The following is a 23,733-nucleotide window of genomic DNA, read 5'->3' on the forward strand; positions in this document are numbered from 1 at the left end:
CACCTTTAAAATTACATGCGAATAGTCAACGTAACCATGGTCCACTTTTGCTCATGCTCTACTAGGTCAGTAAGCAAAACCACACAGACTATAATTCAGAGCATTCAAGTAATTTCAGTGGTCATGTGGTGGTGGTTATTTTCAAACAAACGGTTTAAAATTATTACTCCGGGTTCCAAAAGAGCATCAATTCCTGGAATCAAAATCATTACTGGTTTTTACAGAATTCACAGCAACACATTTTGGATCCATCGATCAGAGTCATGGTGGCAATTATCCAAAAATAAAAAAGTGAGAAATTATATTCCCGCTTGACTTGGCTATCCATGGACATCGAATTCAATAGAATTATCAGAGAGCGATTCTTAGAATTCAGAGTTAGCAATAGAGATAAGATGTGCAAGGTGTGCAGCATCTAAATCCTCTAATATTGACTACTGAGGACATCTTAGGTAGAGGGAGTATCAGGCACCCTTAATTACATTCGGAAAATATTCTTTGGCACACAGCATTTCTAATTGAAGTCTTAAAGGTAGTAACCTAGTGGCCTGCTATTTCATATTATATGTAAACAAAGATCTCATTCATAGATTCCCAACCATACTGAAGTAACTATCAAATAAGCTTCCATTCAATGGCAGGGAATTTAAAATCCATGAATAAATAAGAGTATAAGTATATATATATATATATATATATATATATATATATATATATATATATATATACATATATATATATACATACATATATACATATATATATAAACATATATATATATACATACATATATACATATATATATATAAACATATATATATATACATATATATATGTGTATTTATATATACCCACATGTATTTATATATACCCACATATATATATATATATATATATACATATATATATATATATATATATATATACATATATATATATATATATATATATACACACACACACACACGAGGTGTGTTCAAACCAAAAAACCACAGTTCCCAAACCTTGAACAAGCGATGAAGAACATAAGAGGTGCTTAGATGTTGCCATATTTGTAAGTGAAAAATAGAAAATTGCAGCATCAAAGCAGGCCATTCGAAATTTCAGATAAAATATGATCACCATTGTATTACCACTATCGTATTTTTCTACCGCAAAACATCATGGGAAGCCAAGTTTAGGTAGTATTATATGGGATTTTCCGGATCGAGTGAAATTAGTCGCCATTTGTAGCCATTGAATCCTAAGGGTTGAATATTTGTGCTGCAATTGTTATCGTTTTAAATGGTCACAGAATTGGAGATTTCAAAAGGAACATTTATATCATCTTGTTCATTTTATATCATCTTTACACATTAATGAGGACTCATTAACCACATTTTATGCCCCGTAAGTTCTTCAAATCTTTCTAGTGGGCTACAAAATGTACTAGTGATACCCGACCGAATTAGTATCACTCGCGGTGAGTTGAGCATGTGGTCATTAGTTCAAGTACCAACTGGAGCTTCCGTTCTGTTGAAACTATAGACTCATCTCCGATACCCCATAACAGGCGAAGATTCATTTGTACTCTAGTCTACACAAAATCATCAGTGAAAGTCTTAATTATAAAGGAACACAAATACCGGGGATTTTCAATTACCCCTTTCATCATGGTTTATCCTATGTCATTGCCTTCAAGATTGTCCTCTTTCTTCCTCATCCCCGGGCAGAATTGGACGCTGACATCGCGGAACCATTCCCTACACTCTCGCCCCTCCTTGCCTTCCACTTCTTCTCACGCACGCCCCCATCTCTAGGGCAAAACTCTTCGCATCGAACGCCGCCTCATTCTCTTGGCTATACCATTAAATCTGCTACACCGTCTGCCATTCGATCCCCTGTCCAGATATCGCACAACCTATTTCATTCCTAGCCTCCGTCGAACTTGATACCCTCCCTTCGGCCATATGCTTCGTTTTGGCAGACGCCAAGAAGTGACTGGCCTTCACGATGCCCTCGATTCACATCACTCCCTTGACATAAGAGAGCACTGTGCCGTTTTGTGCACATCTTCTGGCACGCCTTCTCTTATCTCCTCGAAATACATTATGTTCCGTCGTCTCAGGCCTCACTTGGACTGCCTCGGTGGGGTAGGATCGCGAGTCTTTTTTTTTCTTTCCTCGTTACCGCTATCGCAACCTATAACGCTATTTTCTTCTGTAGTGCAGTATGCGATCACGGACCCTGTAACTCAGCTCCAATGATTCCCGACATCTTCAGGAATCGCCTAATGTAGCGTGATGTCTAAAGAATGGTGATAGCATTTCGTTAATAAATATAACAACCAAACATCAAGTATCATCCATGATAGCACTCCTGATCCTGAGTGTAGTACTACACGCAATGGCCTCCCGACCGGAGGCTCTCGGTTCAATATTTATTGGCAATTGAATATTTAAGATATTATCAGGTTGTGTGGAACTATTTCGTAAAAAAACCTTCGGTAGGATTGGACAGTGAGTAATGAATCCTGAGGCACGAGAGAAGCACTCCTGGAAAATGTTTCTCTCTTCTTATCATTTCTTTACTTCGTATTCTCAGGTAGTTGTCAGAGAAAACATTATTGAGGACATCAGTGCCACCCAGGCTACTGCTGTCACACTCACGTATTCCAGAAGTTTCGTACATAAACGTACTTCTAAGATTACACAATTTTGCAATCCGTCACGAGGTATTATACCACGGAGTGGAGCTGCAACGTGTTGGGGATGCAATCACGGTCTCCCTACCTAAAGGGCGTGTTGGAGGTAGAGACCGGTCAGATTGCCGAAATTCTCTACTTCTTCTCCAGTTCTCCACGTTTCTGAGTCGAAACACTATAGCCACCAGGTATCAACAATTATATATTCTAAATGAAAAATAAACACGACATTGAACGAGACTCGTGCATGCTATCACAGAAGGCGTATAACCACGACCTCTTTAAGAGGAGACAGTTATACGCAGCTTGTTAGTCCTTGGTCCATTGCTACCAGTCCTTCGTCACCTTCGGCTTTTCCAGCCACCTTGTGGTGCAATAAAAAATCCCACAAAAACACTTACCGAGTGAGGTTAGTTGAAATTACTCCAGTTGATAGACCTATCTGAGACCCAACACACAACGGAATATACGTCATTAAAGATTCCTTGTCGGCTTGAACCATACAAAAATGAATGACAAGGTATCAATAATTGAACGGTGCCAATTCGTACCCAAGGAGCGAATGGAAATGCGAATTTAACATATTCATAAGCTTAATGCGTAGAAATCATTTGTCTGTCGGCCATGCCCGCACCTAGCCATCTGTAACACTGCATGATACAGAAAAATTTGATGGATTACTACGAAGAAATTGCGGTGCAATTAGAGTTTTAAATGAAGAAGCATAAGCAGTAGAGGGGTTGTACATCGTCAAAAAAGTAAAATAAAAGTTACAATAACGTGTAAATACACATATCCAATCAGTACAAATTCATATTTGTTACATTAAATTCTCACTTCATTTTATACCAACTATTATTTTAACAAAAATCCAAATAAGATTCATTCAATTATTGAATGGTAATTGAATTCACTGGAAATCGAAACTCGCATTATGCATATTTAGGTTTTTCACTATTTAAAAAAATAAAATTCTTTATTAAAAAATTTTACACCATTTTGGTAAAAAATATAATTATTATTAATGTTTTAGTTATCATAAATCCTAGTGAAGTTAATGTCCTTTAATATTTTACCAATACGGTTCGCTTTAACTCTATCAAAATAATAAGCCCTATTTAATATTTATAAATTTCATGGAGAAGTTGAAACTAATATGCAAATTTTTTCTTAAAATCTTAAGTCTCAACTTACTCTTGAAAATGATATACATCAAAACTATTTAAGATATTGAGAGTTAAGTCTATCTGTAATATGTGACCAAAGCCTACAAAAATTGCTTTAATCGTCCGACCTACCGTTTCTGTGTAGCAAGCGTTCGTGAGCGTCTCCGACAAGCATGCGAGTGCATGATTGACAAATGTGGGAAAAGACGGGTTAAAAGCTCAATTGATCAACTAATGAATTATTAGCAGTAGGAGTCGCTCATAATTTCATTTTTGAGACAAATTTAAATTAAACCTTTTACATTTTTGATGAAATCAATTTTCACACAAAAATATGTAGAAGTGACACTGAAGCATTTTACCTAGCACAATTTTAATCAGAAAAACGTCGTTTTTCATCGTTTACATCGAGATTTTTTCCGACCGAGAAATGAGGTGGTAAAATTATTGTTTAAAAACAATATCGTGATATTCAACATTTTAAGTTCTTATTAGCGGATGACTCCGTTAAAAGTTACTGTTGCGGCATCTCCCGCAGTTTCTTGGAATTCATAATTTTATAATTTATAATCATTTCTACTAGATGTAGCCAGGAAAGCATTTCATGTCAGAAACCACGAAACATTTTAAATAGTCTCAATACTTACGAAGAAAATCATTCCGAAGAATTGATTCTCCTTGCATTGAGATGAACGGATGAAAAAGGTTTTCAATGGTAGTCAGACATATTATCCAGGGATACTGTCATATTAATAGCATGAATCCCTTAAATACGGGATGAACTTTCCTGAATATTTGAAATAATACCTTTCCCGACAACACTGATATACGGGGAAAACCTTTTGTTCCATTTTGAAAAATATGAGAGCATCTTTTTTGCCGGATTGGGTGTTCTCAAAAGGAAAATAATTAACTTTCTGCCTTTGTCATTTCCTCTTCCTTCCGGCGCGAGCGACGCGGCGCTGCTATTAATAAGAGCTTATTCATACAATGTTGTCGCTCAACGAACATCTTTCCAAACAACAGCGGGAGCCAATTATATTGGCCTCTGAACCACGCATCACTTTTTGCTGCATTCATAAACTCTGTTCTGTTTGGATGAAATATTAAAAGAAGCATGTAAAATTCATTAAATGCCAGGAGTTAAAGAACCAATACATAAGCGTTATTTTTTAAAGGTGGAAATTTCATTGAAGAACATTATTATAGCTGAACTTCGCATACAAATGCTAACTGGTTTATCTAATAAAATCATTGAATTCAAATTTAATTATCTGTTAACCAGTCGTTAATTTTTTTATTTGATAACATACGGCATGGACAAGATTCTTTTTTCTTTAATGTTTCAATCCAAATAACATTTAGCTGCAGCCATACAATTATATTCATCATCCAGATTTGAAATGCGAGTACCCAGATAACCTTTGTTAAATTTCGAATTTTACTAATCCGACGTGTTTGAATCCAGGCCTCCAACTTGGGGTCCTCCCTTTCATTTTATTTATTATTAGTTTACCGTTTCTCAAGTTTTGTCAAATCCATCTGTTTCTCAACATAAATGCTTAGAGTCATCCCGAAGCACTACTAATTAATTTTTAGCTAAGATAAAACTGAGGACCTTCATTGCCGGCCTTTTATAATACAATGTCATTTTTCGGTAACCCGACAGTTAATTTTCTTTTTAACTTTCTTTCACAAGATCTGGTTCTTAATATTCTATATGTTACCTCATATAGTATGTTTCTCTTCTAATAACATTGATGAATATGGTTCCATGTCGCTCATTTTATCTGTCCATTTGCCTCGTATTTCCTTATTTCTAATCCTATCGCAAAGGAGTATGCCTCATTATCGTGTGCGACATCCGTTGTCTTTTCATCCCACGTTGTGCTATCTCCTTCGTAGGCTCTCTGTTCCTTAACATTACCCTTCGAGAACAACGTCTGCTCTCCGCCTGTTATCCTGTTATAATACTGTATCTTTCTTGTCAAATGACATGTTATATCCCTAAACTACTATTTTCACATTATTCAAAGATGCACACAGTCCTCTACGTCGTCTTGCCAAACCTGCAATTTCATCTGCGAAACGGAGTGTGCTAATGTTTACCGTATCACTTTAATTCGTTTTATTCCCGTTCCTTAAGCTGATTTTATTTACTCTTCCACGCATCCATTATTATTATCATTAAAATGCATTTTCGTATAGACAGTTTCATGTGGCACACAAATTCCTAGAATCATAATCAAACTTGAAAAAATAGCATGAACATCATTTGAAACATAAAAACAAAGCTACTAACTACGATGATATTAAAAAAATACGAAGCCAGCGCCATTGGACATGGTCCAGCATCACATCATACAAACAACGCACCGAATGCCGCAACGAAAGATAAAAATTGCATTTTGGAGATTTTGTCAAATTTTACAACATATTTTTATTTGAGGCAAGGAATTATGGATCGTACTTATTTTAAAAACTTAGGAATCTTTGATAGAAGGCTTTCACAGCAATGAATGCAAATTTGGAATTAATATATAATGGGTATCAGATAAGATGGAATTCTATCCACCTTTACAAACAGAATATGATATGGTAGTCCGTGTATCTGTGGCCCAAGCTACTTACGGAAAACCAAACTGCTAAGTCCGGTCAGACTGAGGGAGCATAAAGCAAGCAACCAAGCGTTGTTTTACACTCCTAAAGCAAGGCAGGGGAGGACTTCAGCCGCGACAAAGTATACATATCATTTCAAAACTGAGGCGCAAGAAAACCTTCGATGAGACTTCGATCTAAGATAATGTTTGGTGAATTTTGGACTGTATAATCCTTGATTCACCAAGAATGAATCGCACGTAGCCAAAAGACCGTCTAATCTTGATAGGGAGATGTTTATTGCCTCAGTTGTGTATGCAAAAGACAACCGCCAATTTGTGATAACAGACCACTAAATATTTTAAGTTTTTTTCATACGGTCGTCAATGCTAGAGGAATAATTAATGTCCTCGTATGCTGGGGAAAAGTAAAACAAAACTCATCAGTCAATATCTGACGACGTTCTTAGAAGAAAAGGTGAAGCGTTGAGTCTTGAAAAATGCAGTACGCAGCAGGAATTTCCGAAAAAAATTAAATAGAAAAAAGAAATTCGTGATTTAAAATTCAGTAGATGTTTTATGGTCCATTGAAAACACTCATCGCCATATTAACGACTGATTCCCTGATTTTTTGTGCTTGCACTTTTCATTTTTAAGCGAATATGTAGAAACATTGGATTTTATTTTGCCGCAACTCCCTAGGACCTTAATTCGTGTCAATATTTTAGACGCTTGATACAATAAGTTAAAGATTCGAGGATCAAAGTCATTCCCTTGCGTAACTGTATTTTTTTTCCAAATAATCTTTAAAACGATTGCCTTCATTCATGGTCATGCGCTGTCATCTCTCTCCCGCATAAACTCCTTTTCTGTAACTTCTTCAAATACCTCAAACGGTTATTCCATCTTTTGGCGCTGAGGTACTTTTCTTTCTCCTATTTTTCACCTATGGCTATGGTTTGTCTATCTTCATTACATTATGTTTTGGTATATTTTTTCTATCTTACCGCTACTTCAATCTTCATCTTCTTGCACCGCAGTCTGCTGAGCACGACGAATAGTTTCTGGGTACTAAGCACATCCCAACCAGGATAGCTATTTAAGCGTTTTAATGTACTCTTTGACCTTCGTCTAACAAGAATATTTAGCATAGGTTTGGCCTCCAGGTGTGTTTCCCTGCATCTTCCTTGCACATAACCTGTGCATCATATTGCTCTCATAGCGCAATCGTCACTTCCATATACGTCTCGCTGCATTTATCTGCTATTCTTTCACCTTTGGCTAATCGTTTACCGCCCTTGGATTATTCTAACTATGACGTCCCCATTCAATGCTTTTCAGAGAATATGTTAATAAATTTCAAGAAAACCTCTGTTAGATGCAGCACATAGACCAATGTACAAAAAACGTTCGCTTAAATAACATAATCATCGCCTAATGATTATGAAAATAAATTGTTTATAACCATTGATATACATAACTATTATTGATGTATATAACTACAGGCTGCAGAAACGTAACTAAAATTAGTATCTTCATCCCTTGAAATTTGCTATGAAATCACCAAACCTTCTGTTATAGGTTTACCTGAGGCTAGTTAATACAAGTTAAATGAGGTTTATTTATTTATTATGTCAAAATAAATGAATATGAAATACTAACGTTTTGCTGCTTATTGACTTCCTTAATCTTGAAATTATTGATAAATTAAACATTTCTGATAAATATTTTATCAAAATGGTAGATTAATGAACATTTGTGAATTATATTTTTTATGCATTCTTAATTTGATCTCTTTAGACAGATAAAATATTTCCTCCTGCCATATTTTTTTAAGGTAATCTACCGGTTAAGGTAGGTTTTTGGATGGACACAACTACCAAACAAATTTTTATTACTCCTAACAAAACACAACATCCATCACCCTACTATATATCAGGTCCCTCTTCATCTCTGAGTACTTTCTTCCTCCCTTCATCCCGTCCAACATCCCTATCCTGTTCCTTCCCTTTCCTCGTTTGCCTAACATTCTCCCCTCAATTACAGTCTTCAACATCCCACTGCCGGTCAACACCCCCTTCATCCACTTTTCCTGCCTCCATAGGATTGCTCCCAACAAACCCCTCTCTTCGCCCACCATACCAGGTACTTCCTCATTTGTTTTCCTCTCTGTCCATTTAACCTTCTCCATTCTTCTCCACACCCACATTTCAAAAGCCTCCAGTCTACGTCTATCCTCCTGCTTCAATGACCGCGTTTCCGCGCCGTACATAGCTACGCTCCATATCAAAGTTTTTACGAGTCTTTTCTTAATATCCTTGCTCAACGTCCGTGTCATCAACTCCCTCCTCCTTGTGAAAGCCTCTTTGCCTAGCGCAATTCTTCTCCTTACGTCCCTACTACTTTGACCGTGTTGGTCCAAAACACTACCGAGATACTCAAACTGTTCTACCTGCTCTAGTTTTTGCCCTCTTATTTTAATGTTAAGCTTGGCCTTATTCTTTCTAGAAAATCGCATAACCTTTGTTTTATTAATATTGATTCTCATCCCATACCTGTCGCACTGAATTTCCAATTCACTCAGCAATGCTTGCAGCCCCTTGGCTGACTGACAAACTAAAGCTTGGTCATCAGCAAACCTAACTGATTTTACGAATTCTCCGCCCACTTTCATTCCTACCTCGAGTTCTTCCCATGCCTCTTTGATCATTTCCTCTGCATACAGGTTGAACAGCAACGGTGATAATGGGCAACCCTGCCTTACACCCCTTCCTAACACTGCCCATCCCGACTCCCCGTTTCCCACGCACACCTGAGCAGTCTGAGACATGTACAGGTTGCGGATTAGCCTCCTGTCCCTCCAATCTATTCCTATTTTCTGCAGAATACTCATTAGTTTTTCCCAATTCACTCTATCAAATGCTTTTTCGAAATCTACGAAACAGGCAAATACCTCCTGGTTGTGTTCTATATTCCTCTCGATTAATAATCTCATTACTGCAATGGCATCACGCGCACCTCTTCCCTTCCTAAACCCAAACTGATCATCTCCTAAGTAATCATTTGCCATACTCTCTATCCTTTTGTTTATGATCCTGAGAACAACCTTAGCTGCAAGGGATATCAAACTTATAGTCCTGTAGTACTCACATGATGTAGCCTTTAACTTTTTCGGATTAGGAACTAAAACGGATTTCACAAAGTCTTCCGGCCAGATTCCTTCCTCATAAATACTACGGATCAGCCCATATAGCCTCTTCCTCCCACATTTTCCTAAGCCTTTTAAAAGTTCCGCGGGAATGTTATCCACCCCCACGGCCTTATTTAGTTTCATCTCCCTTAATGCCCTTCCTACCTCATTGTCTTGTATGCCTGGACCTAAGCTATCTTCCTCTACGTCATGTTCCTTTTCTAAGTCTAACTTTGTGGGTCTAAGCTCTTTACTATACAGTTCTTCTATATATTCCTTCCATCTCTCTTGGATCTTCCCTGCGTCAACTATTACCTTACCCGCCTTATCTCTAACTGCTATCGTTGATCTCGCTTTCTTACTTCCCGATAGAGATTTAACTTTGCTGTATAGCGCACCGATTTCACCCTTCCTCTGGAGACTTTCCATATCCTCGCACTGCGTCTTCCAACATGCTTCTTTTGCTTTATTTGTTGCCCGCCTCAATTTATTGTTCAATTCTTTGTACTTCATTTTGCCTAATTCTGTATTTCTATTCTTCCATTTTCGCCGCTCATCCATCATTGTAATCATCTCATCCGTTATCCATGGTTTCCTAGTCCTTTTAGCGTTAACGGTTCCAATATTGTCCTTTGCGGCTTTATACAACCCTTTCTTGATCATTTCCAATTTTTCTTCGATAGCACTAAGCCCTTTGCCATCCTCCATGATTTTCTCTACCGCCTGTTTGTATTCCTTCCTTTTCAACCCATTTAATGCTTCTACATTCCATTTTCTAACTCGCCGCCCCTGCCTTATCTTTTTGAAACGTACGCCACATTTCATGTGCACATGCCCGGGAAGCTGTGGGAATTTATCACACTGTTCTTAACCTGTGTCTAACCAGGATATAATCTAGCTGATATCTTCCTGAGTCACCTGGCATTTTTCAAGTACCTGCGCCTTTTGTGGTATCTAAACCAAGTATTGGTGATGACTAACCCCTGTCTCCTGAAGAACTCAACTGCTTTCTCCCCGCGGTCATTCCTCGTGCCTAAACCGTAGTCCCCGACCTCGTCACCATCTCTTCCTTCGCCTACCGTCGCATTCCAATCCCCCATCACTATCAAATGTTTCCCTGCAGGAACAAACGCGATCATGTCCTCTAACTGATCGTATATCCTATCGACCTCTTCTTCCTTATGGTGCTTGGTGGCATGTATACCTGAATAATAACTAAGTTCGTCGGTTCTGCTTTTATCTCTACTAGTAGTATTCTATCTGTTACCTGCTCTATGTTGACTACGCTTCTTTTGACCTCTTCATTTAATACTATGGCAACCCCTCGTTGGCTCTCGTCCACACCGCTGTATATTATTCTATACTTATCACTCCAGTAATCCCCGCTATCTTTCCATCTAACCTCGCATAGACCTAAAATATCTATATTTCCCTTTCCATCTCTCGCTTAACATTCTCCAATTTCCCTGTCCTCATCATTGTCCTAACATTCCACGTTCCTATTCTAACTAATGTGGTCTTCTTCTCCTACGTCTTCTGTCCTGCTGCTGCTGGTTTTCCCTCGCAAGGGTTTCGTGGGATGACGACCGCGGAAGCCTTGCCTCCCCCGCTGCCGGGCACGACACACGGCCGATTGGGCCGAGCCCCGTGGTTGCCAGGACTCAAAATCTCTGTATAGTCCATCATGTTAATCTTGGGAATGATAATTGAGGTGGTTTCCCGTTGCCTTCCTCAATTTTTTTTTAACGTGACACCATCATTTACTGGCCGCCCAGCTGAGGTCAGACGCCATTGCAGCCCCCTCACTGAGGAACAGGCGCTGCGTGGACTACCTTTCGTCTGGCTCCTAACCTTCGACCTATCTGGCATGGGTGACCCTACCAGGAGCAATAATTATTACTCCCGCCAGCACAGCTCTAGGGGTCATCGGAACGCACAAGCCCTTCCACCACGTCAAGGTTGTAGTCCGAGGAGGGGATATATATATATATATTTATATTTATATATATGTATATATATGTATATATATATGTATATACATATGTGTGTATATATATATATATATGTATGTATATACATATATATGTATGTATGCATTTATATACATGCATACATACATACATACGAGGGTCATCCGGAAAGTAGTACCCGTTCGTGCCGCATGAAGTGCTGACGACGCGAGTAGCCGCTGGACGAGGTCAGATAGCTTCAGTGGCTTGTCTGCCTTCTCTGAGCCAAGTTGCGTGACGCTAGCATTGCCTGTGTTGTTTCTGTGATTGTTTACAATGTTTAAAAAAATTGAGAACGCCGCCAGTTGTGAAGTGAGGGCAGTGATTAAATTCCTCAATGCAAGAAACGTTCGCCCATGTGATATTCATCGCCAATTAAAGGAGGTGTATGGAGACAATGTAATGGACGAGTCGTCTGTTCGGCGGTGGTGTCGCAACTTCAACATGGGGAGGGGGAACACACACGACGATGAGCGTTCGGAGAGACCGTCTGTCATTACAGACCAACTGGTGAGCTCAGTTGACGAATTCGTGAGGAACGATCGGCGCGTCACAATTGATGACATCTGTGAGCATTTTCCCAATGTTTCTCGAACAATTGTTCATGAAATTGTTAAACACCATCTGCATTATGCAAAAATTTGTGCAAGATGGGTCCCTCGCGTATCTCAATGAGCTGGCGGCGAAGGACTATGCAGCAGGAATACAGAAACTTGTCACACGTTATGACAAATGCCTTAATTTGCTTGGAGATTATGTTGAGAAGTAGTTTAAAGTATCCTCTTTCAAATAAAATTTTTTATGTTTGTTAATATTTACTTTTGTGTCTTTATTTCACGAACGGGTACTACTTTCCGGATGACCCTCGTACATATATGGTTACATTTTAATATGATAAAAATTGAATAATGAGCTCCATGTGATCAACAATCCTGTACTTTCAAGAATAAATAGGTCGCCGTAGCTTACCATTTGGTTTTCTTTTATATTGTCCAAACCTTATTGTAGGTTAGCGATAAAAATATCATATACTGCATCTCACATATAATATAAGGTGTATCACTGTTATCTTAAGAACAAATGCCATTTGTTCTCTTTAAGGGCATATCTATATGTTATGGTGGTGAAAAGTATTATTACAAAAAGCACATTACTCATATAAGTTCACTTCAAAGCAAAGCAAAAATTTAGCGTATTACGAATATATGAGGTAAAAATTCTTTCGGGTACTGAAACTATTTCTAACTAAATATTAGTATTACAAGTTTTCTACTAGAATACAACGTTCGTTTGGAAGCGAAATGCAATTATTGTGAAGACAATATATTTTCTTTTTGCAATGGCCTCCTCTCAAAGTATTTTCTATTTTTAGGCATCTTTAGGGGGAGACAGCAATTTTCTGAGTTTACTACGCTTCCATCTTTTTTTCCTCCAGTCACGGAGCTAACTTAGTTACTACAACTTCTAACTTAGCCTTCTACTCATCAAAAGTTATATCTAAAAAAGTTTGGGTTTTCTCAGAATTTTTCAAAAGGATCGTGAATCTAGTAAATGAATTTTGCATTATCAAAGAAGCGCAATGAAAACTTAAAGTTTATAAACCAATATTCTCAGAATCTAGAGCTGTGTTTTATGGAGTTCTTTAATATTCTATAGACGTTTTATTTCGCAATATCCCTTTTTATTTCTCATAGTTCCTGTGCGCATTAGCTATTTGTCCTCACAGTTTCATTATTAAAAAACCGGATATGGGAATGCTGAGAGATTTTCATATTTTAGGAATCATTTTATTACTTTATTTCTATTTTACAAGAAAAATCAAAAACATGGATTAATGCAGAATGGAATTAAAACCAATTTCCCCAATAGATTATAATATTCGGACTCCTGGCAAAAGATAATTGAAAGCAATGTGTAGGATAATTATTATTATGAATCCATTTTTAAATGTTTTAATTGAATTGTTTTCACTATTATAAATGAGAATTTGCCAAAAATATTTAATAAAATTATCTTTACAACAGTGGATGGATTTAATTCCCTTTCATATCTTGGCAATGCAATAGTTTCCCTAGAATTTCCTAATTTTTTAATCTCATTAGCTTGAGGGTAATTTGGGGAACCATTTCATATCCCTATTAATTCATGACAATGAGGGGGACCCCAGCTGCTTTAACATGTTATTTACGGGATAATAATTTTAAATTTTGTATAAGGCATCACATAGAAATTGGAAAATTTAATACGATTTGCTAGGCCTCGAGATGGATTTTCAAATCAAAAGCATTGAAATATTTTTATTAAATCATAATATTAATAATATACATTCATATTTGAGGGGAACACAGCTCGAGTGAGTTCCGTCCTCTAGCAAGTCATACCTCATAAGTAAAGGACCCCTGCATATGCCTTTATACATATGGAGAGCGAAACGAAGAGCATTCCATAGTTCGATTCGATATTCGATACATTCTATTTCTCTTATCACGATAATATAATATGACATAATTTATTGTGCCTAAAATATGAAGATTGATTGTACTTTAGACAATTATCGAGGAAAGAATTATCAATATAAAATATAAGCTACCAGATCAAGGACAAAAGTAACTTAACCTGGTAGGTCGCAGAGTATTTATCGATTTAAAAGACTGTCAGTTCTCAAATATTGAAGAAACTAGTAAATATTTTCCTCAAACTTAACGGTGACTTAACTGTGATATCTGTGAAGGCTGAGGCTTCGCAAAGATCAACAAATCAGATTTTAATATAAAAATAATATATGCGAGATGAAATTAAACCTGCATAGCTGTGCTTGTCGTCGATGGCCCTTTCAATCACAGTCATTGGCCAAAGACAAAACGTATACTAATATTATGCAGCAAGCAATAGTACAAGTAAAGAACTTGATCTTTTGGATCAGCTGAAAAAAGGCAGCGTCGGGGTAATAGTCAAAGAAAACAAACATATTCCAGAGAAAAATCATTTTGTTTCGGTTCGAGTAAAATCCTCCTTTGAGGCAACGGGAAAAATTCATGTTAACAGAAACCAATGTTGAACGGGATTTCCGCAAGGCAGTGGACAACACGCTGAGCACGAAGGATTGGAAGAGGAAGATCGTAATCGAAATATAAGTTGGTCGAAGGTTACGACGCCGATCCAAGGCCGTTCCGAGCATTTGGACGTGCGTAGGAAAAGGTGTAGACAGAAATGAAGAAGACGCAGACGAAAAAACGGGAAGCATTGGAACCTAAACAGTATAAGACGTAACTGTGTGCCATAGTTTCATTGTCTCTGGCGGAAAGAGAGAGGACAGAATGGAGGATATACAGAGGAATAAAGGGCATGGAGGATGGAGGAAGAGGCAGCGGCTATTTTGCGAGTAAGCCTCTTAGAAGACCGAGCGGAAAAAGAAAGGATTGGGGGATCAAGTAAAGGAGGGCATCCAGGAGAGAACGTGAGAAAGGAACCTTGGGGGTCGGGGCAGAGGGAAGAAGGCAACACAGGGAAAACAGAGGAAGAAACAAAAGAGAAACGGCATGAATAAGATGAGCACTCCGGTAACATGTAGGCATGCACGTGCGAGCGCCGGAGGGAGAGAAAGAAGTCGAGAAATCCTCTCTCGAGGTGGCGGGCGAGGGTTTAAAGAACGTAATCCAACTGCCTGGCTCCTCCTTCCCCTACCTCACCCCCCCCCATTCCAACCCCCTCCTACCCTATCCTTTCCACCCACTATCCCGCTTTTGAGGGCATCGCTGTCTGCTACTCTTTCTCCGCGAGATACCTGAATGTTGCGCTGGAGGAAATGGCCGAGAAATTCGAGGAGCCGCCTCGACGTCAAGGTGGGATCGGTATGCATGGGTAGGGTAGAGAGGATGAAGGTATGAGGAGAATGATTGGGAGGCAGGGACGGGAATGAGACGGCGATAATAAATTAAGGGGAAGAAAGGGAGGAGAACTATGGAAAATAAGTTAAAGCGAAAGACCGGAAAATGGTGGGAAAGGTGAAAGTGTGAGAGAGAACGGGGAGGCATTCTATGGGGGCAGGGAGAAGGAATGCGAAGGTGGGAGTGAGGAGGCAAACTCTTCCTCACCCCCTCCCCCCCGGGGGTGCCGTGGATCAAGTGGGAAAGGGGTTTCGTTGAGGCTCCATCTGCAACAAGGGACCGATACTAGGGGTCTTCTTCGATCTGATATGAGGTAAGCCTCGCAGGGGGACTTTTCCCTTCCCCGCCTCGACCCTCTTCTCTCTTCGTTTCTCTCTCTGTCTCCCTCTCTCTATCTCTCCATTCAACCGCTGGATGGATCCTTATCTCACGATCCCTTCCTTCCACCTCAAACCCCTCCCCCCTCATTCTGTCCATTTTGGTGGCCGAGAGCCAGGAAAACGGATGAGATTTGAATTTCAAACGGCCCGCGGAAGAGATGAATATATAAGGGCTAACTTTACGAACAGATAAAAATGAGGTGGCGTCGTGCTCCTAATCTCGAGCTCCATTGAAAAAAAATCTCTTTTAAGCCTTAATTTATTTTAAGTCCGGGTGCTATGTCTGATGATCTTGTTCGGAGTCTCTTGTTTTGGGAACTCTGCCTCAGGAATATTGTTCGATTAAACTTTTCAAGTGAGAACTCAGGTATCACTATTTAATATTTTGGCAAGTAAGCGCAGCTTAATTAAAATTCAGGAAAGTATAAATGAACATTAATAATACTAAAACATTATCTGTGTTTTATAAACGGAATTTTAAAATACCTATCAAATTTACGATATATTATATACTGGGTACTTAGGGTTACTCGTATTTGAAAAGCCACAAGTACTCAGAATACACTTTATTACCATAGGCTGCAATGTTATAAGGTTGTTTGAAATGGAATGACTCCAATTTTAGTCTCCAATAAAAGTATACATATAAACTTAGAAATATTACTTAAACTCTGTATTGCTTGCTTATTACGAGATTGCTCGTATTTTGGGCGATTAGCAACTCTGAAGATGCTATAGATTATTATACTATTAGACCACATTTAATCGCTTCATAAACAGAGCACTGCTATCACTCAGTTGCCGGATCACTCCCGGCAACTGAGTACATCATGAGTTTCAATTAATCTCCAATTTGAGATTTTAACTCGCTCTGTATTTGAGTAAACTAGTCATAGCACCAATACATTGATTTCAATATACTGATGCGCTCGTAAGAGCAACTTTTTTTATATAATGAAAGATAATATAATACAGCACATTCAAATATTATGCTTGCTGAATCCGTAGTAAAAACTATATATGCAATGTATTTTAAGACAATCAGAATTCTAATATATGTGCCCATCTGATCCAGGAAGAAAATATTATAAGCATAAAGAAGTATGATACATTCTTAGGAGGGGATATCATTAAGTACCCTAGAATTTAATTAGTTTAATCAGAAAATGGAATTCCGTAAACTGCAATAAGTGAATTTTCAATTATAGAGAGATAAGAGAAATACACTGTTTTGGGAATCCAACTAAAAAATTCCAGTTGAGCAATATTTAACAGCTATTACTTTCAGCCATAGCATCATTTCCGTAAGTTATCTTTTAGAAAAGCTTCACAATTGGGATTTTAATTTTATTTATAGCGTGGTGGCAATACTGAAATTTACTAAAGCCGATGAATGAAAAAAGTGTTTTGTTTGGTTTCAGCAAAGACTGTTCGCTAGCCGACATTACAGTTGCCGACGTAAATCATATTAGGATACGAAGCGAGTTCCTCGTAAGCATTTATTATACTTAAAAACATTTTTATATTGACTGCTAACCTAACGTCAAAACACTTTAACTTTAATATTATTTTATTGATCTGATATTCTTCCTTTCACATTTTGACTCTCTATTTCGCCCTTGACATTCTGTTGATAATTTATGGTAAAATTGAAATATCCCAAGATTTAGATGATAAAATGGGTAATGTATATAATAGTCACGAAGTAAAGCAATTGAATCTTTCTTCAGTGACCTTTCGGATTTGACCCAATGTTCAATAAACCTTTAATGATAGCAAAGAGTAAAATTCATTGCATATCTCACGGCGATACCAGACCGCAAATTAACCAGAGGGAAAAGTTTAAGGATGGGACGGAATTTATCGATTCGTATTCTCCATTAATTGCTATAGTAGTAACTTTCAAGTTGGATGATTTCGGAAAATCGATACCCACCACCCCAAATTAGGACATCGGGGTGAAAAGGAAAAGAGAGGAACTATTAGTAGAGGAAGAAGGCTGGAGACAAACTTCACTACAGCATTGACCCATCTTAACCGACATCCTAAAGAAGTAAATATTTTCTACACTAAGTACATAAAATTAGTCTATCGTACACCTCTTAAAATTCTACTCGGGATTCTACCCCCCATTCTCTTCCCAGAAGAAGGCTAGCTAACCAGACATCGCACAAATCTGAACTCTACCAATTCTGCTCTCAATGCGAGCTATCACCGATAATTTTTCATTTCCGATTCGAAAATCTTAATATTCAGTTCATATTTTTCAAATGGGATTAGCAGGCTGCAAACGAAGCAAACCAAGCGTGATTGACTTCCCTTGTGACTATCCTTTAAAAAAGAAAGTCATATATTAGTTTGGCAATGAAGATGCAAAAGAGCAACGACTGAGCGGTTTACCCTTGAGTCACTCTGTGGAAATATGAACCTTCTCGTTAATTGGAAAAGTTCATGATTTAAGTTAAAATTTGACCGCGTCTCTTTATATGTACTAAATGCATAGTCTCCTGTAAATGTAGCCAATATTTGTATTTTATTTCGCTGGATATCGTAAGGGCCACGGGACTTGGGAGAAAAAGAGAATATAATTGTCACGTAAAATAATGGTGAGCATTTTCCTGCTGTCACCGTGCCATTCAGGGTCACTTTTATGATCACAATCCCCAAGTTCAGGGTTACTTCCAGGAGCGATTTATCTCGAGTTTATACGATATTTTGTATGGGACCGATGGTAATAGTGTGTTATAAAAATACCGGCCATAAAAGGGCTAAAGAGAAAGCGGCCGAGATAAATCAAGGATTTTAGAGCTGAAGGGACTCCTCCCTCGGGGGGAGGACCGAGAAGGTTGGGAGGAGGGAATACAGAAGCAGGGATATAGGGATGGAGAGAGAACGAGATGGAGTTTCTTGAAGACCCCCTCTCACTCTCTCTGGAGAATGAGAGAGAGAGAGAGAGAGGAGTAGCATGAGAGTAAAGGGTTGTAGCAAGATGGGGCGATGGACTTGAAGTAAGAAGACGGAAAACAAAGAAAGGATCCTGGGTGTGAAGTGGGAGGGTTACATAGTTGGAGAAGGGAAACGAAGGGGAAGGGCTGATGGGATGTGAGATGTTGTATTGGGCAAAGAAGCGGGATGAGAAAGAGAGGAAGAAATGGAAAAAAGCCAAATGGGAAGGATTGGAGAAGGGAGCGAAAAGGGAAGATGCGGGATAGCAAGAGATGGTAGGGGGTGAGGTGCGGCTAGAAATGGGCGGAGTATTTCTTATTTCTGCATCCCTCTATCCCCACTCTCTGTAACTATCCCTCTAAGGGACGACTGGAAGCAGCGGCGGTGGCGACGGCAGCAGAATGAGCTCAAGGCGAATCGGAAGTTCAGGGGAGAGAGAAAATCAGAGTGATTTAATGCGCGTATGACGCAAGTAGTGGAGGGATCCCGGGCAAAGGACAGGAGAATGAATGGAGAGAGAGAGAAGGGGAAGAAGGAAACGAGTTATAAGAAAGCCAGATAAAGAAAGGGTTATACGCATTTTGGGATGAAGGAGCCTATGGAGAGGAGGGAAATGAGAACGAAGGAAGGAGGAAGTGATGAAGTGGCAATACGAGATGGAAATGATTCAGAAGTGAGAAGAGGAGAAGATGAGAGAACGGTAGTAGAAGGTTTGTAGGAGGCGGTGGGTGATGAGGAGATTAGGTCGAAGAGAGTGCGAGATGAAAGTGGGAATAAGGAGGCTTGGTGGAGATGGGATGGTTGTAAGTGGGGCGAGGGGAAGAGGAGTGCGAGTTTGCGGGGGATCGGAGGGGAGAAGAGGATGGAGGAGGGTTGAGGAGGCGAGAGTTGAATTAGGGAGCCCCTGGCGAGAGATGGGTGAAGAGAGAGAAGGGGGGAGAGAGAGAGAGAGAGATGGAGAAGTTTGAGGAATGAAGAGGAGAGGTTTGGCGGAAGGAGGGGTGAGAGAAAAAGTGCTCGCATTGGTTGGGGAGGGGAGTATGGGCCTCCCGGAGGAGGGTAGCGGGTTGGGAAGAGAGCAAAAGGGTGAGAAGCTGAGACAGCGGCGATGCCGCCCGTGGAAAGGGTGCGAATGGTGAAACCAGATGGAGTTCGATATTCGGCTCCGCCGTAAAGCAGATGACGTTTTATGGGAATCTCGAGTGCCGTAATTGAGTAACGAAAATTATTAGATCCGTAAAACGGGTGGAATTTAAAGTTTTAATTTCATTCGATCCGGAAATGTTTCTGATGCCCCGGTCCCTGCCACCCATATTTCTCCGAGCTTAAGCCAGGGGATTCGAGTTGGAACCCAGATCTGCGCCATACATTTTACGCGGTTCACATTAAAAGTGGAATTTCTGTTCGGCGAGTGGTAGGCTAAAATTCTTCGACGGTAATGGGTAAATGAGATCCATAACCGTGCAGCCCGGAATCACATTTTTATCCCCACCATGAGATGCGAGCAACTTAGCTTTAATTAGGCGATTATTTAATCAAATTATTCACAAATTCACTGCTTTGGCGGGAGAAAAAAACGTTTCTTTTTCCGCAAATTCTGTTGACATCGTAGTAATACAGCTGCATTCATCACAAACTGCGGGAGACATGTGTGCCCCCTGGATCGGTTTCAATGCCAGCTTAGTTTAAATTCATTAAGAAAACCTTTACCTCCCTTAAATGAGCCTTCCACACGTTAAAACATTGATCCTAGTCGTCCCCGGGACGCGCGACTTCACCCTGAGTAGTAAAGCTAAAGGCGTCGAATTTCAGCGTACCGTTACCCACCCGTGAGAACCTTCACGTCCGTCGTCATCAGTGTTTATTGTTTTAGTTCGGTAATTTCAGGAGAGGAAATTTATTCGGACGTGAACAAGTTACATAAAAATCCAAAACGAAAGCAAACGACATGCTAACGCATACATACGCTTTGAGGAAAACGTTGCGATGTGGCTCCCTCTTTTCCTTTCAAGGAGATTCAAGAGAGCGACGACAGCAGTCGGCCTACACCTAAAGGAGAAGGCGCCAAAAAGGTGGGTTACGACGAGAGCGAGCGAGTCCTTCTCTCGCCCCTTATTTTTATTTTCGTCCAGGGACTCTCTGGTCGCCCTCGTAGAGGCAGGCAATGCGTAAGAGAGTTAGTTATCCGCGAGATGGAGTGGCGGCGAGGTTCGGAGCGAGTCGACACTAAGACGACCCCTCTCCCCCTACCCTCCCTCTCTGTCGCACACCCTCGCTGTATATAAAGTGACTCCGACCCGGCGAAGATAAACACGGGGCGGAATAAAAAAATGAGGTTTGGCAGGGTGGAGGAGAGATGCGAGGTAGGATGGGGAGCGGGTGGCGTGGAGTGAGTGGTGGAAAGAGGGAGAGAGAGAGAGAAGAGGAAACGGCGGTTGGGTTAAAAAAACGAGGGAGAAAATAATTTAAATATAAAAAAACTACAGGAGAAATCCTTGAATGGTATACAGCGAAAGGCTCGACGGGGGTAATTAAAAAGATAAACGGACCGTGGACGACGCACACACACGGGTCCTTAGAAAAACCTCCGTGGTGCCACTCTAACCCCACTATTTCCTCCTCCCTTCTCTCTTCCTCGATCTCTTCACCCCTTAAAGCCAACCACCACCCTTCCCTTCTCTCATAGAGGTTCCTCTTTCCCCCTTCGTTTGGCCGCGTAACCTCCTTCGAGGCTCTGCAACCCCCTCCTCGATCCTTTTCGTCCTTGCCAACTTATCCTTCCCACTACTCTCACCCCGTGCCTACAAGGTATTCCAGGTTGCGTCTCCCCGACATTCTCACGCAACCAGTCCACGAGCCGGGAAGATGTATATAACGTGACGTCATTCCTTGGAGTAGAATGGGGGGAATGGCGTTTGCCGTGGAAAGAAGGGTGAAGGAGGGATTGAGGGAGCCGACGAGGGTGGAAGAGGCAAGGTGTGCTGAAGGAAAGAGAGCAGGGTGTTCGGGAGGAGCATTGGGTTAAGGACGAGGAGGAAAACGGGGACAAGCGGAAAGAGCGAGCAGGAGGAGGGGTTAGGGAGCGGAGGGAGGAAGAGAGAGGGAGGCGTTGCAAGGAAAGCACGAGCAAAGGGTCGGAAAGGAAGGAGGAGGAGAAATGTGGGAGGAGTGAGAATTATAAATTCTGGAAATTAATGGATGAAAAGATTCACGGCGGAGGGCGGCAAATGAATATAATTATGCCAAGAAGATACAGCGAGCTGTTCTGCCCTCGGCGTAATTAAGCGGATGTAAAGACCAAAAATAAATTTGCTTATTTAAAGAGTCTCTTATCTCCCTCTCCTTCTCTTTCTCTCTCTTTCACCTTCCTCTCTCATTATCCTCCTTTCCCGAGTAACGTTTGGCATGATCCTTCGGACTTTTTGTGCACAAACCCCATACGCGTCTACTTTAAATAGGTATTCCATCAGTCACAACCCTGTGCCTTCAAACTTCTCAAATACTACACATAACTCTTTAATACCAATCCGTATTTTACATTTCAGTTTTACGTCACAAAATATTATACCATATTTAGCCCAAAATCTGATTTAAATAGTAACATTTTCCTTTTAAGATAGTAAAGTTAAACGTTCTCAGTCGACCTATTTTCTATTCTAATTATTTTTAAGATCAGCTTCAACCACAAAATCAGCACCTGGAATATAACCTATAAGGGAACTTCCCTATCTGTGGTCTAACTTTCCAGCCTTTGGCCTCAAAGAAATTTTTTACTGAAATTTAAAAGTAAATAGCACAATATTTTTACTAGTAATTTTCAAATAAGCCTGGCGGATAAAAATACGCAAATAACCTTGAAGAATGGACTGCTTAATTTGGCTATCTCCAATATTGAAACCTGTAGGAGATATGACGCCCAGTAACCTCATATTTACGACTCATATATCAAAGAGTGGAAATATTAAAAGCATCTCACAAATGTACATAGCAAAAGGCTAAATGTTTGGTTCACTACATTCAACACGTGGCTCATACGTGAGCCGACAACACGAAACTAAAGTCCTCTTTGATGTCAGTTTCAATATCCTCGATATGCTTATCAATAAGTAGAATATCTAAGCTTTCTTTCAAGAATCGTGTTATAATGAAAACACCAGTCAATCTCGGGAAGAGAGTGTGCTGTGTGGTGAATAAGAGGAAATATATGGGAGGCCACCACAAAAGTGAATAAAAAGAAAATTAAATCCAGAGAACGCCAGAGAGAAATAATTGGTTTCGGAATGGAAGTCAAGCAACGTTCGTATTTCATCCAAGGACTAAAATCATTTGAATCGATGAAACTTCCTCAAAACGCGACCTATTAAAATTTTTCTATCTTTTAGTTCTCGAGAACTTTACTTCATAATTACTAGCCGTTTGTATCTACAGTGCTCTAATTTATTACTCACCCATACTTCCACTGGGGGAATTCCAGAACGTTCCCGGAGCATAGAGGACCTTGGTAGGGGGAGCATAGTACCAGTAAACGGCTGCTCTTAGCCCTTCTACTATATCCATTATTTCTATCGCGAAACATATTTCACTGAAACATTTTCCTGTAAAAATTTTGTCGTCAAACGGTATGTTTCATATTACGCTCTAAAAATCAATTATCACTCGCAGATTTTCTGCCGATATTAACATCTGGGAACCCATATAAAAAATGTATAAATTTTTCTGTTCAAGTAAAAAAAATCCTTATGTATTTTCCCTTCTGCAGACAAGTAACAGAGAAATATTGTAATTTATACTTTTTCATTTTCATTTTTTTGCTACTTCTAAGAGATTCTTTAAGTTGCATGAATTATCTTCGTCTCTAAAATATTCTTAAAATAT

This window comes from Hetaerina americana, unplaced genomic scaffold, assembly GCF_022747635.1.
Source record: "Hetaerina americana unplaced genomic scaffold, ioHetAmer1.1.p SCAF_3, whole genome shotgun sequence".
Classification (NCBI taxonomy): domain Eukaryota; kingdom Metazoa; phylum Arthropoda; class Insecta; order Odonata; family Calopterygidae; genus Hetaerina; species Hetaerina americana.